Here is a 15,221-nt window from a genome sequence, read left to right as displayed (position 1 = left end):
CGAATTTGAGTCCTACAAATGACCTCATCTAACTGCATGCCCTTCAACCCCCTCTTCAGTTGCAGCAATTTGATGTTTGGTTGTTGAGGTAGAACCGTTGGTTAAAGGTTGCTTAACAGTGGTCTATTCTAGCAGATGCTTGGTTTTTAACACCCCAATTGTAACAGAAACAAGACGGAGGCTCAGGAGCTTACAGCATGGTTCACACTTTTAGAACTGACTGTGGAATTTTCATGTCAGTGTGTCAAAATATGAGAAGGTGGATTTTTTTATGCTTTTGTTCAAGATGTTTGGTTGTTGAGGTAGAACATTTGGTTAAATGTTGCCTAATAGTGCACTACTTTAGCAAGTAAGGTCAATTAATTCTAGTGTAGTTCATAGACTAGTTATGTTAATATTGGTGGTCATTTGATCCCCTTGTGAAAATGCAGAACTAGGTGATGTTCCTTAGGTAATTTGTGATCTGAGAAAAACCAACTGTCCATTGTCTTGGCCGGTTAGCTCAGCTGGTTAGAGCGTGGTGCTAATAACGCCAAGGTCGCGGGTTCGATCCCCGTACGGGCCATTACCACAGTTTTCAATGTTAGCAAGAAAGATGGTGCTCCTGACCTAAACTGCAGTTGAAAACATGTTTTTGCTCCCTAAGAGGAGGGCTATAACCCAGTCACTGCTGGAAACAATAGACAGCACCCAGCGTCTGGCTGTGTGGTCACACTGGAGAATGCGGGCATCGATCCCGCTACCTCTCGCATGCTAAGCGAGCGCTCTACCACTTGAGCTAATTCCCCTTAGCACACTGGCTCAGTGGGTTGTAAAATTTTTTATTCTGTGCATTAGACAAGCAGTGCATTAGACAAGGGTAACAGTGCTCTTCAAGAGCGGATCATGCAACTTTCATACTCAAGTGTAAGACTAAGATTACATGTTCACTCAAATTTGAGTCCTACAAATGACCTCATCTAACTGCATGCCCTTCAACCCCCTCTTCAGTTGCAGCAATTTGATGTTTGGTTGTTGAGGTAGAACCGTTGGTTAAAGGTTGCTTAACAGTGGTCTATTCTAGCAGATGCTTGGTTTTTAACACCCCAATTGTAACAGAAACAGGACGGAGGCTCAGGAGCTTACAGCATGGTTCACACTTTTAGAACTGACTGTGGAATTTTCATGTCAGTGTGTCAAAATATGAGAAGGTGGATTTTTTTATGCTTTTGTTCAAGATGTTTGGTTGTTGAGGTAGAACATTTGGTTAAATGTTGCCTAATAGTGCACTACTTTAGCAAGTAAGGTCAATTAATTCTAGTGTAGTTCATAGACTAGTTATGTTAATATTGGTGGTCATTTGATCCCCTTGTGAAAATGCAGAACTAGGTAATGTTCCTTAGGTAATTTGTGATCTGAGAAAAACCAACTGTCCATTGTCTTGGCCGGTTAGCTCAGCTGGTTAGAGCGTGGTGCTAATAACGCCAAGGTCGCGGGTTCGATCCCCGTACGGGCCATTACCACAGTTTTCAATGTTAGCAAGAAAGATGGTGCTCCTGACCTAAAATGCAGTTGAAAACATGTTTTTGCTCCCTAAGAGGAGGGCTATAACCCAGTCACTGCTCGATCCCGCTACCTCTCGCTTGCTAAGCGAGCGCTCTATCACTTGAGCTAATTCCCCTTAGCACACTGGCTCAGTGGGTTGTAAAATTTTTTATTCTGTGCATTAGACAAGCAGTGCATTAGACAAGGTTACCAGTGCTCTTCAAGAGCGGATCATGCAACTTTCATACTCAAGTGTAAGACTAAGATTACATGTTCACTCGAATTTGAGTCCTACAAATGACCTCATCTAACTGCATGCCCTTCAACCCCCTCTTCAGTTGCAGCAATTTGATGTTTGGTTGTTGAGGTAGAACCGTTGGTTAAAGGTTGCTTAACAGTGGTCTATTCTAGCAGATGCTTGGTTTTTAACACCCCAATTGTAACAGAAACAGGACGGAGGCTCAGGAGCTTACAGCATGGTTCACACTTTTAGAACTGACTGTGGAATTTTCATGTCAGTGTGTCAAAATATGAGAAGGTGGATTTTTTTATGCTTTTGTTCAAGATGTTTGGTTGTTGAGGTAGAACATTTGGTTAAATGTTGCCTAATAGTGCACTACTTTAGCAAGTAAGGTCAATTAATTCTAGTGTAGTTCATAGACTAGTTATGTTAATATTGGTGGTCATTTGATCCCCTTGTGAAAATGCAGAACTAGGTAATGTTCCTTAGGTAATTTGTGATCTGAGAAAAACCAACTGTCCATTGTCTTGGCCGGTTAGCTCAGCTGGTTAGAGCGTGGTGCTAATAACGCCAAGGTCGCGGGTTCGATCCCCGTACGGGCCATTACCACAGTTTTCAATGTTAGCAAGAAAGATGGTGCTCCTGACCTAAAATGCAGTTGAAAACATGTTTTTGCTCCCTAAGAGGAGGGCTATAACCCAGTCACTGCTCGATCCCGCTACCTCTCGCTTGCTAAGCGAGCGCTCTATCACTTGAGCTAATTCCCCTTAGCACACTGGCTCAGTGGGTTGTAAAATTTTTTATTCTGTGCATTAGACAAGCAGTGCATTAGACAAGGTTACCAGTGCTCTTCAAGAGCGGATCATGCAACTTTCATACTCAAGTGTAAGACTAAGATTACATGTTCACTCGAATTTGAGTCCTACAAATGACCTCATCTAACTGCATGCCCTTCAACCCCCTCTTCAGTTGCAGCAATTTGATGTTTGGTTGTTGAGGTAGAACCGTTGGTTAAAGGTTGCTTAACAGTGGTCTATTCTAGCAGATGCTTGGTTTTTAACACCCCAATTGTAACAGAAACAGGACGGAGGCTCAGGAGCTTACAGCATGGTTCACACTTTTAGAACTGACTGTGGAATTTTCATGTCAGTGTGTCAAAATATGAGAAGGTGGATTTTTTTATGCTTTTGTTCAAGATGTTTGGTTGTTGAGGTAGAACATTTGGTTAAATGTTGCCTAATAGTGCACTACTTTAGCAAGTAAGGTCAATTAATTCTAGTGTAGTTCATAGACTAGTTATGTTAATATTGGTGGTCATTTGATCCCCTTGTGAAAATGCAGAACTAGGTAATGTTCCTTAGGTAATTTGTGATCTGAGAAAAACCAACTGTCCATTGTCTTGGCCGGTTAGCTCAGCTGGTTAGAGCGTGGTGCTAATAACGCCAAGGTCGCGGGTTCGATCCCCGTACGGGCCATTACCACAGTTTTCAATGTTAGCAAGAAAGATGGTGCTCCTGACCTAAAATGCAGTTGAAAACATGTTTTTGCTCCCTAAGAGGAGGGCTATAACCCAGTCACTGCTGGAAACAATAGACAGCACCCAGCGTCTGGCTGTGTGGTCACACTGGAGAATGCGGGCATCGATCCCGCTACCTCTCGCATGCTAAGCGAGCGCTCTACCACTTGAGCTAATTCCCCTTAGCACACTGGCTCAGTGGGTTGTAAAATTTTTTATTCTGTGCATTAGACAAGCAGTGCATTAGACAAGGGTAACAGTGCTCTTCAAGAGCGGATCATGCAACTTTCATACTCAAGTGTAAGACTAAGATTACATGTTCACTCAAATTTGAGTCCTACAAATGACCTCATCTAACTGCATGCCCTTCAACCCCCTCTTCAGTTGCAGCAATTTGATGTTTGGTTGTTGAGGTAGAACCGTTGGTTAAAGGTTGCTTAACAGTGGTCTATTCTAGCAGATGCTTGGTTTTTAACACCCCAATTGTAACAGAAACAGGAGGGAGGCTCAGGAGCTTACAGCATGGTTCACACTTTTAGAACTGACTGTGGAATTTTCATGTCAGTGTGTCAAAATATGAGAAGGTGGAATTTTAAATGCTTTTGTTCATAATGTTTGGTTGTTGAGGTAGAACAGTTGGTTAAAGGTTGCTTAATAGTGGACTATTCTAGCAGATGCTTGGGTTTTGACACCCCAATTGTAACAAAAGAGTAGGGAAGCTCAGGAGCTTACAGCTTGGTTCACTCTTTTAGAACTGACTGTGGAATTTTCATGTCAGTGTGTCAAAATATGAGAAGGTGGAATTTTAAATGCTTTTGTTCATAATGTTTGGTTGTTGAGGTAGAACCGTTGGTTAAAGGTTGCTTAACAGTGGTCTATTCTAGCAGATGCTTGGTTTTTAACACCCCAATTGTAACAGAAACAGGACGGAGGCTCAGGAGCTTACAGCATGGTTCACACTTTTAGAACTGACTGTGGAATTTTCATGTCAGTGTGTCAAAATATGAGAAGGTGGATTTTTTTATGCTTTTGTTCAAGATGTTTGGTTGTTGAGGTAGAACAGTTGGTTAAAGGTTGCTTAATAGTGCACTACTTTAGCAAGTAAGGTCAATTAATTCTAGTGTAGTTCATAGACGAGTTATGTTAATATTGGTGGTCATTTGATCCCCTTGTGAAAATGCAGAACTAGGTAATGTTCCTTAGGTAATTTGTGATTTGAGAAAAAAAATGGGTTCATTGTCTTGGCCGGTTAGCTCAGCTGGTTAGAGCGTGGTGCTAATAACGCCAAGGTCGCGGGTTCGATCCCCGTACGGGCCATTACCACAGTTTTCAATGTTAGCAAGAAAGATGGTGCTCCTGACCTAAACTGCAGTTGAAAACATGTTTTTGCTCCCTAAGAGGAGGGCTATAACCCAGTCACTGCTGGAAACAATAGACAGCACCCAGCGTCTGGCTGTGTGGTCACACTGGAGAATGCGGGCATCGATCCCGCTACCTCTGGCATGCTAAGCGAGCGCTCTATCACTTGAGCTAATTCCCCTTAGCACACTGGCTCAGTGGGTTGTAAAATTTTTTATTCTGTGCATTAGACAAGCAGTGCATTAGACAAGGGTAACAGTGCTCTTCAAGAGCGGATCATGCAACTTTCATACTCAAGTGTAAGACTAAGATTACATGTTCACTCAAATTTGAGTCCTACAAATGACCTCATCTAACTGCATGCCCTTCAACCCCCTCTTCAGTTGCAGCAATTTGATGTTTGGTTGTTGAGGTAGAACCGTTGGTTAAAGGTTGCTTAACAGTGGTCTATTCTAGCAGATGCTTGGTTTTTAACACCCCAATTGTAACAGAAACAGGAGGGAGGCTCAGGAGCTTACAGCATGGTTCACACTTTTAGAACTGACTGTGGAATTTTCATGTCAGTGTGTCAAAATATGAGAAGGTGGAATTTTAAATGCTTTTGTTCATAATGTTTGGTTGTTGAGGTAGAACAGTTGGTTAAAGGTTGCTTAATAGTGGACTATTCTAGCAGATGCTTGGGTTTTGACACCCCAATTGTAACAAAAGAGTAGGGAAGCTCAGGAGCTTACAGCTTGGTTCACTCTTTTAGAACTGACTGTGGAATTTTCATGTCAGTGTGTCAAAATATGAGAAGGTGGAATTTTAAATGCTTTTGTTCATAATGTTTGGTTGTTGAGGTAGAACAGTTGGTTAAAGGTTGCTTAATAGTGGACTATTCTAGCAGATGCTTGGGTTTTGACACCCCAATTGTAACAAAAGAGTAGGGAAGCTCAGGAGCTTACAGAATGGCTCACACTTTTAGAACTGACTGTGGAATTTTCATGTCAGTGTGTCAAAATATGAGAAGGTGGATTTTTTAATGCTTTTGTTCAAGATGTTTGGTTGTTGAGGTAGAACCGTTGGTTAAAGGTTGCTTAACAGTGGTCTATTCTAGCAGATGCTTGGGTTTTGACACCCCAATTGTAAAAGAAACAGGAGGGAGGCTCAGGAGCTTACAGCATGGTTCACACTTTTAGAACTGACTGTGGAATTTTCCTGTCAGTGTGTCAAAATATGAGAAGGTGGAATTTTAAATGCTTTTGTTCATGATGTTTGGTTGTTGAGGTAGAACAGTTGGTTAAAGGTTGCTTAATAGTGGACTATTCTAGCAGATGCTTGGGTTTTAACACCCCAATTGTAACAAAACAGTAGGGAAGCTCAGGAGCTTACAGAATGGCTCACACTTTTAGAACTGACTGTGGAATTTTCATGTCAGTGTGTCAAAATATGAGAAGGTGGATTTTTTAATGCTTTTGTTCAAGATGTTTGGTTGTTGAGGTAGAACAGTTGGTTAAAGGTTGCTTAATAGTGGACTACTCTAGCAAGTAAGGTCAATTACTTCTAGTGTAGTTCATAGACTAGTTATGTTAATATTGGTGGTCATTTGATCCCCTTGTGAAAATGCAGGACTAGGTGATGTTCCTTAGGTAATTTGTGATCTGAGAAAAACCAACAGTCCATTGTCTTGGCCGGTTAGCTCAGCTGGTTAGAGCGTGGTGCTAATAACGCCAAGGTCGCGGGTTCGATCCCCGTACGGGCCATTACCACAGTTTTCAATGTTAGCATGAAAGATGGTGCTCCTGACCTAAACTGCAGTTGAAAACATGTTTTTGCTCCCTAAGAGGAGGGCTATAACCCAGTCACTGCTGGAAACAATAGACAGCACCCAGCGTCTGGCTGTGTGGTCACACTGGAGAATGCGGGCATCGATCCCGCTACCTCTCGCATGCTAAGCGAGCGCTCTACCACTTGAGCTAATTCCCCTTAGCACACTGGCTCAGTGGGTTGTAAAATTTTTTATTCTGTGCATTAGACAAGCAGTGCATTAGACAAGGGTAACAGTGCTCTTCAAGAGCGGATCATGCAACTTTCATACTCAAGTGTAAGACTAAGATTACATGTTCACTCAAATGTGAGTCCTACAAATGACCTCATCTAACTGCATGCCCCTCAACCCCCTCTTCAGTTGCAGCAATTTGATGTTTGGTTGTTGAGGTAGAACCGTTGGTTAAAGGTTGCTTAACAGTGGTCTATTCTAGCAGATGCTTGGTTTTTAACACCCCAATTGTAACAGAAACAGGAGGGAGGCTCAGGAGCTTACAGCATGGTTCACACTTTTAGAACTGACTGTGGAATTTTCATGTCAGTGTGTCAAAATATGAGAAGGTGGAATTTTAAATGCTTTTGTTCATAATGTTTGGTTGTTGAGGTAGAACTGTTGGTTAAAGGTTGCTTAATAGTGGACTATTCTAGCAGATGCTTGGGTTTTGACACCCCAATTGTAACAAAAGAGTAGGGAAGCTCAGGAGCTTACAGCATGGTTCACACTTTTAGAACTGACTGTGGAATTTTCATGTCAGTGTGTCAAAATATGAGAAGGTGGAATTTTAAATGCTTTTGTTCATAATGTTTGGTTGTTGAGGTAGAACAGTTGGTTAAAGGTTGCTTAATAGTGGACTATTCTAGCAGATGCTTGGGTTTTGACACCCCAATTGTAACAAAAGAGTAGGGAAGCTCAGGAGCTTACAGAATGGCTCACACTTTTAGAACTGACTGTGGAATTTTCATGTCAGTGTGTCAAAATATGAGAAGGTGGATTTTTTAATGCTTTTGTTCAAGATGTTTGGTTGTTGAGGTAGAACAGTTGGTTAAAGGTTGCTTAATATTGGACTACTCTAGCAAGTAAGGTCAATTAATTCTAGTGTAGTTCATAGACGAGTTATGTTAATATTGGTGGTCATTTGATCCCCTTGTGAAAATGCAGGACTAGGTGATGTTCCTTAGGTAATTTGTGATTTGAGAAAAAACATGGGTTCATTGTCTTGGCCGGTTAGCTCAGCTGGTTAGAGCGTGGTGCTAATAACGCCAAGGTCGTGGGTTCGATCCCCGTACGGGCCATTACCACAGTTTTCAATGTTAGCAAGAAAGATGGTGCTCCTGACCTAAACTGCAGTTGAAAACATGTTTTTGCTCCCTAAGAGGAGGGCTATAACCCAGTCACTGCTGGAAACAATAGACAGCACCCAGCGTCTGGCTGTGTGGTCACACTGGAGAATGCGGGCATCGATCCCGCTACCTCTCGCATGCTAAGCGAGCGCTCTATCACTTGAGCTAATTCCCCTTAGCACACTGGCTCAGTGGGTTGTAAAAATTTTTATTCTGTGCATTAGACAAGCAGTGCATTAGACAAGGTTACCAGTGCTCTTCAAGAGCGGATCATGCAACTTTCATACTCAAGTGTAAGACTAAGATTACATGTTCACTCGAATTTGAGTCCTACAAATGACCTCATCTAACTGCATGCCCTTCAACCCCCTCTTCAGTTGCAGCAATTTGATGTTTGGTTGTTGAGGTAGAACCGTTGGTTAAAGGTTGCTTAACAGTGGTCTATTCTAGCAGATGCTTGGTTTTTAACACCCCAATTGTAACAGAAACAAGACGGAGGCTCAGGAGCTTACAGCATGGTTCACACTTTTAGAACTGACTGTGGAATTTTCATGTCAGTGTGTCAAAATATGAGAAGGTGGATTTTTTTATGCTTTTGTTCAAGATGTTTGGTTGTTGAGGTAGAACATTTGGTTAAATGTTGCCTAATAGTGCACTACTTTAGCAAGTAAGGTCAATTAATTCTAGTGTAGTTCATAGACTAGTTATGTTAATATTGGTGGTCATTTGATCCCCTTGTGAAAATGCAGAACTAGGTGATGTTCCTTAGGTAATTTGTGATCTGAGAAAAACCAACTGTCCATTGTCTTGGCCGGTTAGCTCAGCTGGTTAGAGCGTGGTGCTAATAACGCCAAGGTCGCGGGTTCGATCCCCGTACGGGCCATTACCACAGTTTTCAATGTTAGCAAGAAAGATGGTGCTCCTGACCTAAACTGCAGTTGAAAACATGTTTTTGCTCCCTAAGAGGAGGGCTATAACCCAGTCACTGCTGGAAACAATAGACAGCACCCAGCGTCTGGCTGTGTGGTCACACTGGAGAATGCGGGCATCGATCCCGCTACCTCTCGCATGCTAAGCGAGCGCTCTACCACTTGAGCTAATTCCCCTTAGCACACTGGCTCAGTGGGTTGTAAAATTTTTTATTCTGTGCATTAGACAAGCAGTGCATTAGACAAGGGTAACAGTGCTCTTCAAGAGCGGATCATGCAACTTTCATACTCAAGTGTAAGACTAAGATTACATGTTCACTCAAATTTGAGTCCTACAAATGACCTCATCTAACTGCATGCCCTTCAACCCCCTCTTCAGTTGCAGCAATTTGATGTTTGGTTGTTGAGGTAGAACCGTTGGTTAAAGGTTGCTTAACAGTGGTCTATTCTAGCAGATGCTTGGTTTTTAACACCCCAATTGTAACAGAAACAGGACGGAGGCTCAGGAGCTTACAGCATGGTTCACACTTTTAGAACTGACTGTGGAATTTTCATGTCAGTGTGTCAAAATATGAGAAGGTGGATTTTTTTATGCTTTTGTTCAAGATGTTTGGTTGTTGAGGTAGAACATTTGGTTAAATGTTGCCTAATAGTGCACTACTTTAGCAAGTAAGGTCAATTAATTCTAGTGTAGTTCATAGACTAGTTATGTTAATATTGGTGGTCATTTGATCCCCTTGTGAAAATGCAGAACTAGGTAATGTTCCTTAGGTAATTTGTGATCTGAGAAAAACCAACTGTCCATTGTCTTGGCCGGTTAGCTCAGCTGGTTAGAGCGTGGTGCTAATAACGCCAAGGTCGCGGGTTCGATCCCCGTACGGGCCATTACCACAGTTTTCAATGTTAGCAAGAAAGATGGTGCTCCTGACCTAAAATGCAGTTGAAAACATGTTTTTGCTCCCTAAGAGGAGGGCTATAACCCAGTCACTGCTCGATCCCGCTACCTCTCGCTTGCTAAGCGAGCGCTCTATCACTTGAGCTAATTCCCCTTAGCACACTGGCTCAGTGGGTTGTAAAATTTTTTATTCTGTGCATTAGACAAGCAGTGCATTAGACAAGGTTACCAGTGCTCTTCAAGAGCGGATCATGCAACTTTCATACTCAAGTGTAAGACTAAGATTACATGTTCACTCGAATTTGAGTCCTACAAATGACCTCATCTAACTGCATGCCCTTCAACCCCCTCTTCAGTTGCAGCAATTTGATGTTTGGTTGTTGAGGTAGAACCGTTGGTTAAAGGTTGCTTAACAGTGGTCTATTCTAGCAGATGCTTGGTTTTTAACACCCCAATTGTAACAGAAACAGGACGGAGGCTCAGGAGCTTACAGCATGGTTCACACTTTTAGAACTGACTGTGGAATTTTCATGTCAGTGTGTCAAAATATGAGAAGGTGGATTTTTTTATGCTTTTGTTCAAGATGTTTGGTTGTTGAGGTAGAACATTTGGTTAAATGTTGCCTAATAGTGCACTACTTTAGCAAGTAAGGTCAATTAATTCTAGTGTAGTTCATAGACTAGTTATGTTAATATTGGTGGTCATTTGATCCCCTTGTGAAAATGCAGAACTAGGTAATGTTCCTTAGGTAATTTGTGATCTGAGAAAAACCAACTGTCCATTGTCTTGGCCGGTTAGCTCAGCTGGTTAGAGCGTGGTGCTAATAACGCCAAGGTCGCGGGTTCGATCCCCGTACGGGCCATTACCACAGTTTTCAATGTTAGCAAGAAAGATGGTGCTCCTGACCTAAAATGCAGTTGAAAACATGTTTTTGCTCCCTAAGAGGAGGGCTATAACCCAGTCACTGCTGGAAACAATAGACAGCACCCAGCGTCTGGCTGTGTGGTCACACTGGAGAATGCGGGCATCGATCCCGCTACCTCTCGCATGCTAAGCGAGCGCTCTACCACTTGAGCTAATTCCCCTTAGCACACTGGCTCAGTGGGTTGTAAAATTTTTTATTCTGTGCATTAGACAAGCAGTGCATTAGACAAGGGTAACAGTGCTCTTCAAGAGCGGATCATGCAACTTTCATACTCAAGTGTAAGACTAAGATTACATGTTCACTCAAATTTGAGTCCTACAAATGACCTCATCTAACTGCATGCCCTTCAACCCCCTCTTCAGTTGCAGCAATTTGATGTTTGGTTGTTGAGGTAGAACCGTTGGTTAAAGGTTGCTTAACAGTGGTCTATTCTAGCAGATGCTTGGTTTTTAACACCCCAATTGTAACAGAAACAGGAGGGAGGCTCAGGAGCTTACAGCATGGTTCACACTTTTAGAACTGACTGTGGAATTTTCATGTCAGTGTGTCAAAATATGAGAAGGTGGAATTTTAAATGCTTTTGTTCATAATGTTTGGTTGTTGAGGTAGAACAGTTGGTTAAAGGTTGCTTAATAGTGGACTATTCTAGCAGATGCTTGGGTTTTGACACCCCAATTGTAACAAAAGAGTAGGGAAGCTCAGGAGCTTACAGCTTGGTTCACTCTTTTAGAACTGACTGTGGAATTTTCATGTCAGTGTGTCAAAATATGAGAAGGTGGAATTTTAAATGCTTTTGTTCATAATGTTTGGTTGTTGAGGTAGAACCGTTGGTTAAAGGTTGCTTAACAGTGGTCTATTCTAGCAGATGCTTGGTTTTTAACACCCCAATTGTAACAGAAACAGGACGGAGGCTCAGGAGCTTACAGCATGGTTCACACTTTTAGAACTGACTGTGGAATTTTCATGTCAGTGTGTCAAAATATGAGAAGGTGGATTTTTTTATGCTTTTGTTCAAGATGTTTGGTTGTTGAGGTAGAACAGTTGGTTAAAGGTTGCTTAATAGTGCACTACTTTAGCAAGTAAGGTCAATTAATTCTAGTGTAGTTCATAGACGAGTTATGTTAATATTGGTGGTCATTTGATCCCCTTGTGAAAATGCAGAACTAGGTAATGTTCCTTAGGTAATTTGTGATTTGAGAAAAAAAATGGGTTCATTGTCTTGGCCGGTTAGCTCAGCTGGTTAGAGCGTGGTGCTAATAACGCCAAGGTCGCGGGTTCGATCCCCGTACGGGCCATTACCACAGTTTTCAATGTTAGCAAGAAAGATGGTGCTCCTGACCTAAACTGCAGTTGAAAACATGTTTTTGCTCCCTAAGAGGAGGGCTATAACCCAGTCACTGCTGGAAACAATAGACAGCACCCAGCGTCTGGCTGTGTGGTCACACTGGAGAATGCGGGCATCGATCCCGCTACCTCTGGCATGCTAAGCGAGCGCTCTATCACTTGAGCTAATTCCCCTTAGCACACTGGCTCAGTGGGTTGTAAAATTTTTTATTCTGTGCATTAGACAAGCAGTGCATTAGACAAGGGTAACAGTGCTCTTCAAGAGCGGATCATGCAACTTTCATACTCAAGTGTAAGACTAAGATTACATGTTCACTCAAATTTGAGTCCTACAAATGACCTCATCTAACTGCATGCCCTTCAACCCCCTCTTCAGTTGCAGCAATTTGATGTTTGGTTGTTGAGGTAGAACCGTTGGTTAAAGGTTGCTTAACAGTGGTCTATTCTAGCAGATGCTTGGTTTTTAACACCCCAATTGTAACAGAAACAGGAGGGAGGCTCAGGAGCTTACAGCATGGTTCACACTTTTAGAACTGACTGTGGAATTTTCATGTCAGTGTGTCAAAATATGAGAAGGTGGAATTTTAAATGCTTTTGTTCATAATGTTTGGTTGTTGAGGTAGAACAGTTGGTTAAAGGTTGCTTAATAGTGGACTATTCTAGCAGATGCTTGGGTTTTGACACCCCAATTGTAACAAAAGAGTAGGGAAGCTCAGGAGCTTACAGCTTGGTTCACTCTTTTAGAACTGACTGTGGAATTTTCATGTCAGTGTGTCAAAATATGAGAAGGTGGAATTTTAAATGCTTTTGTTCATAATGTTTGGTTGTTGAGGTAGAACAGTTGGTTAAAGGTTGCTTAATAGTGGACTATTCTAGCAGATGCTTGGGTTTTGACACCCCAATTGTAACAAAAGAGTAGGGAAGCTCAGGAGCTTACAGAATGGCTCACACTTTTAGAACTGACTGTGGAATTTTCATGTCAGTGTGTCAAAATATGAGAAGGTGGATTTTTTAATGCTTTTGTTCAAGATGTTTGGTTGTTGAGGTAGAACAGTTGGTTAAAGGTTGCTTAATAGTTGACTACTCTAGCAAGTAAGGTCAATTAATTCTAGTGTAGTTCATAGACGAGTTATGTTAATATTGGTGGTCATTTGATCCCCTTGTGAAAATGCAGGACTAGGTGATGTTCCTTAGGTAATTTGTGATTTGAGAAAAAAAATGGGTTCATTGTCTTGGCCGGTTAGCTCAGCTGGTTAGAGCGTGGTGCTAATAACGCCAAGGTCGCGGGTTCGATCCCCGTACGGGCCATTACCACAGTTTTCAATGTTAGCAAGAAAGATGGTGCTCCTGACCTAAACTGCAGTTGAAAACATGTTTTTGCTCCCTAAGAGGAGGGCTATAACCCAGTCACTGCTGGAAACAATAGACAGCACCCAGCGTCTGGCTGTGTGGTCACACTGGAGAATGCGGGCATCGATCCCGCTACCTCTGGCATGCTAAGCGAGCGCTCTATCACTTGAGCTAATTCCCCTTAGCACACTGGCTCAGTGGGTTGTAAAATTTTTTATTCTGTGCATTAGACAAGCAGTGCATTAGACAAGGTTACCAGTGCTCTTCAAGAGCGGATCATGCAACTTTCATACTCAAGTGTAAGACTAAGATTACATGTTCACTCGAATTTGAGTCCTACAAATGACCTCATCTAACTGCATGCCCTTCAACCCCCTCTTCAGTTGCAGCAATTTGATGTTTGGTTGTTGAGGTAGAACAGTTGGTTAAAGGTTGCTTAATAGTGGACTATTCTAGCAGATGCTTGGGTTTTAACACCCCAATTGTAACAAAACAGTAGGGAAGCTCAGGAGCTTACAGAATGGCTCACACTTTTAGAACTGACTGTGGAATTTTCATGTCAGTGTGTCAAAATATGACAAGGTGGATTTTTTAATGCTTTTGTTCAAGATGTTTGGTTGTTGAGGTAGAACAGTTGGTTAAAGGTTGCTTAATAGTGGACTTCTCTAGCAAGTAAGGTCAATTAAGATTACATGTTCACTCAAATTTGAGTCCTACAAATGACCTCATCTAACTGCATGCCCTTCAACCCCCTCTTCAGTTGCAGCAATTTGATGTTTGGTTGTTGAGGTAGAACCGTTGGTTAACGGTTGCTTAACAGTGGTCTATTCTAGCAGATGCTTGGGTTTTGACACCCCAATTGTAAAAGAAACAGGAGGGAGGCTCAGGAGCTTACAGCATGGTTCACACTTTTAGAACTGACTGTGGAATTTTCATGTCAGTGTGTCAAAATATGAGAAGGTGGAATTTTAAATGCTTTTGTTCATGATGTTTGGTTGTTGAGGTAGAACAGTTGGTTAAAGGTTGCTTAATAGTGGACTATTCTAGCAGATGCTTGGGTTTTAACACCCCAATTGTAACAAAACAGTAGGGAAGCTCAGGAGCTTACAGAATGGCTCACACTTTTAGAACTGACTGTGGAATTTTCATGTCAGTGTGTCAAAATATGAGAAGGTGGATTTTTTAATGCTTTTGTTCAAGATGTTTGGTTGTTGAGGTAGAACAGTTGGTTAAAGGTTGCTTAATAGTGGACTACTCTAGCAAGTAAGGTCAATTACTTCTAGTGTAGTTCATAGACTAGTTATGTTAATATTGGTGGTCATTTGATCCCCTTGTGAAAATGCAGAACTAGGTGATGTTCCTTAGGTAATTTGTGATCTGAGAAAAACCAACTGTCCATTGTCGTGGCCGGTTAGCTCAGCTGGTTAGAGCGTGGTGCTAATAACGCCAAGGTCGCGGGTTCGATCCCCGTACGGGCCATTGCCACAATTTTCAATGTTAGCAAGAAAGATGGTGCTCCTGACCTAAACTGCAGTTGAAAACATGTTTTTGCTCCCTAAGAGAAGGCCTATAACTCAGTCACTGCTGGAAACAATGGACAGCACCCAGCGTCTGGCTGTGTGGTCACACTGGAGAATGCGGGCATCGATCCCGCTACCTCTCGCATGCTAAGCGAGCGCTCTACCACTTGAGCTAATTCCCCTTAGCACACTGGCTCAGTGGGTTGTAAAATTTTTTATTCTGTGCATTAGACAAGCAGTGCATTAGACAAGGTTACCAGTGCTCTTCAAGAGCGGATCATGCAACTTTCATACTCAAGTGTAAGACTAAGATTACATGTTCACTCGAATTTGAGTCCTACAAATGACCTCATCTAACTGCATGCCCTTCAACCCCCTCTTCAGTTGCAGCAATTTGATGTTTGGTTGTTGAGGTAGAACCGTTGGTTAAAGGTTGCTTAACAGTGGTCTATTCTAGCAGATGCTTGGTTT

At 42.1% G+C, this 15,221-nt stretch overlaps 19 non-coding genes across 19 annotated transcripts; 13 read left to right on the top strand and 6 right to left on the bottom strand.

The window, feature by feature from the left end:
- Positions 1-491: 491 nt before the first annotated feature.
- Positions 492-565, top strand: trnai-aau (transfer RNA isoleucine (anticodon AAU)). The gene has a single exon. It is a non-coding gene; the product is annotated as a tRNA-Ile (tRNA).
- A 150-nt stretch (positions 566-715) lies between these two features.
- On the bottom strand, positions 716-788 carry trnaa-agc (transfer RNA alanine (anticodon AGC)). Its single transcript has one exon. It is a non-coding gene; the product is annotated as a tRNA-Ala (tRNA).
- A 634-nt stretch (positions 789-1,422) lies between these two features.
- trnai-aau (transfer RNA isoleucine (anticodon AAU)) lies at positions 1,423-1,496 on the top strand. Its single transcript has one exon. It is a non-coding gene; the product is annotated as a tRNA-Ile (tRNA).
- A 798-nt stretch (positions 1,497-2,294) lies between these two features.
- Positions 2,295-2,368, top strand: trnai-aau (transfer RNA isoleucine (anticodon AAU)). The gene has a single exon. It is a non-coding gene; the product is annotated as a tRNA-Ile (tRNA).
- A 798-nt stretch (positions 2,369-3,166) lies between these two features.
- Positions 3,167-3,240, top strand: trnai-aau (transfer RNA isoleucine (anticodon AAU)). Its single transcript has one exon. It is a non-coding gene; the product is annotated as a tRNA-Ile (tRNA).
- Positions 3,241-3,390: 150 nt separating this feature from the next.
- trnaa-agc (transfer RNA alanine (anticodon AGC)) lies at positions 3,391-3,463 on the bottom strand. Its single transcript has one exon. It is a non-coding gene; the product is annotated as a tRNA-Ala (tRNA).
- Positions 3,464-4,524: 1,061 nt separating this feature from the next.
- On the top strand, positions 4,525-4,598 carry trnai-aau (transfer RNA isoleucine (anticodon AAU)). The gene has a single exon. It is a non-coding gene; the product is annotated as a tRNA-Ile (tRNA).
- A 1,710-nt stretch (positions 4,599-6,308) lies between these two features.
- trnai-aau (transfer RNA isoleucine (anticodon AAU)) lies at positions 6,309-6,382 on the top strand. Its single transcript has one exon. It is a non-coding gene; the product is annotated as a tRNA-Ile (tRNA).
- Positions 6,383-6,532: 150 nt separating this feature from the next.
- Positions 6,533-6,605, bottom strand: trnaa-agc (transfer RNA alanine (anticodon AGC)). The gene has a single exon. It is a non-coding gene; the product is annotated as a tRNA-Ala (tRNA).
- Positions 6,606-7,665: 1,060 nt separating this feature from the next.
- Positions 7,666-7,739, top strand: trnai-aau (transfer RNA isoleucine (anticodon AAU)). The gene has a single exon. It is a non-coding gene; the product is annotated as a tRNA-Ile (tRNA).
- An 857-nt stretch (positions 7,740-8,596) lies between these two features.
- trnai-aau (transfer RNA isoleucine (anticodon AAU)) lies at positions 8,597-8,670 on the top strand. The gene has a single exon. It is a non-coding gene; the product is annotated as a tRNA-Ile (tRNA).
- A 150-nt stretch (positions 8,671-8,820) lies between these two features.
- Positions 8,821-8,893, bottom strand: trnaa-agc (transfer RNA alanine (anticodon AGC)). The gene has a single exon. It is a non-coding gene; the product is annotated as a tRNA-Ala (tRNA).
- Positions 8,894-9,527: 634 nt separating this feature from the next.
- On the top strand, positions 9,528-9,601 carry trnai-aau (transfer RNA isoleucine (anticodon AAU)). Its single transcript has one exon. It is a non-coding gene; the product is annotated as a tRNA-Ile (tRNA).
- Positions 9,602-10,399: 798 nt separating this feature from the next.
- Positions 10,400-10,473, top strand: trnai-aau (transfer RNA isoleucine (anticodon AAU)). The gene has a single exon. It is a non-coding gene; the product is annotated as a tRNA-Ile (tRNA).
- Positions 10,474-10,623: 150 nt separating this feature from the next.
- On the bottom strand, positions 10,624-10,696 carry trnaa-agc (transfer RNA alanine (anticodon AGC)). The gene has a single exon. It is a non-coding gene; the product is annotated as a tRNA-Ala (tRNA).
- A 1,061-nt stretch (positions 10,697-11,757) lies between these two features.
- Positions 11,758-11,831, top strand: trnai-aau (transfer RNA isoleucine (anticodon AAU)). The gene has a single exon. It is a non-coding gene; the product is annotated as a tRNA-Ile (tRNA).
- A 1,283-nt stretch (positions 11,832-13,114) lies between these two features.
- Positions 13,115-13,188, top strand: trnai-aau (transfer RNA isoleucine (anticodon AAU)). Its single transcript has one exon. It is a non-coding gene; the product is annotated as a tRNA-Ile (tRNA).
- Positions 13,189-14,635: 1,447 nt separating this feature from the next.
- Positions 14,636-14,709, top strand: trnai-aau (transfer RNA isoleucine (anticodon AAU)). Its single transcript has one exon. It is a non-coding gene; the product is annotated as a tRNA-Ile (tRNA).
- A 150-nt stretch (positions 14,710-14,859) lies between these two features.
- On the bottom strand, positions 14,860-14,932 carry trnaa-agc (transfer RNA alanine (anticodon AGC)). Its single transcript has one exon. It is a non-coding gene; the product is annotated as a tRNA-Ala (tRNA).
- Between the last annotated feature and the right edge of the window lie 289 nt (positions 14,933-15,221).

The sequence above is a fragment of the Clarias gariepinus genome, unplaced genomic scaffold, assembly GCF_024256425.1.
Source record: "Clarias gariepinus isolate MV-2021 ecotype Netherlands unplaced genomic scaffold, CGAR_prim_01v2 scaffold_29, whole genome shotgun sequence".
Lineage (NCBI taxonomy): Eukaryota > Metazoa > Chordata > Actinopteri > Siluriformes > Clariidae > Clarias > Clarias gariepinus.
This window is presented reverse-complemented; position numbering and strand designations above follow the sequence as displayed.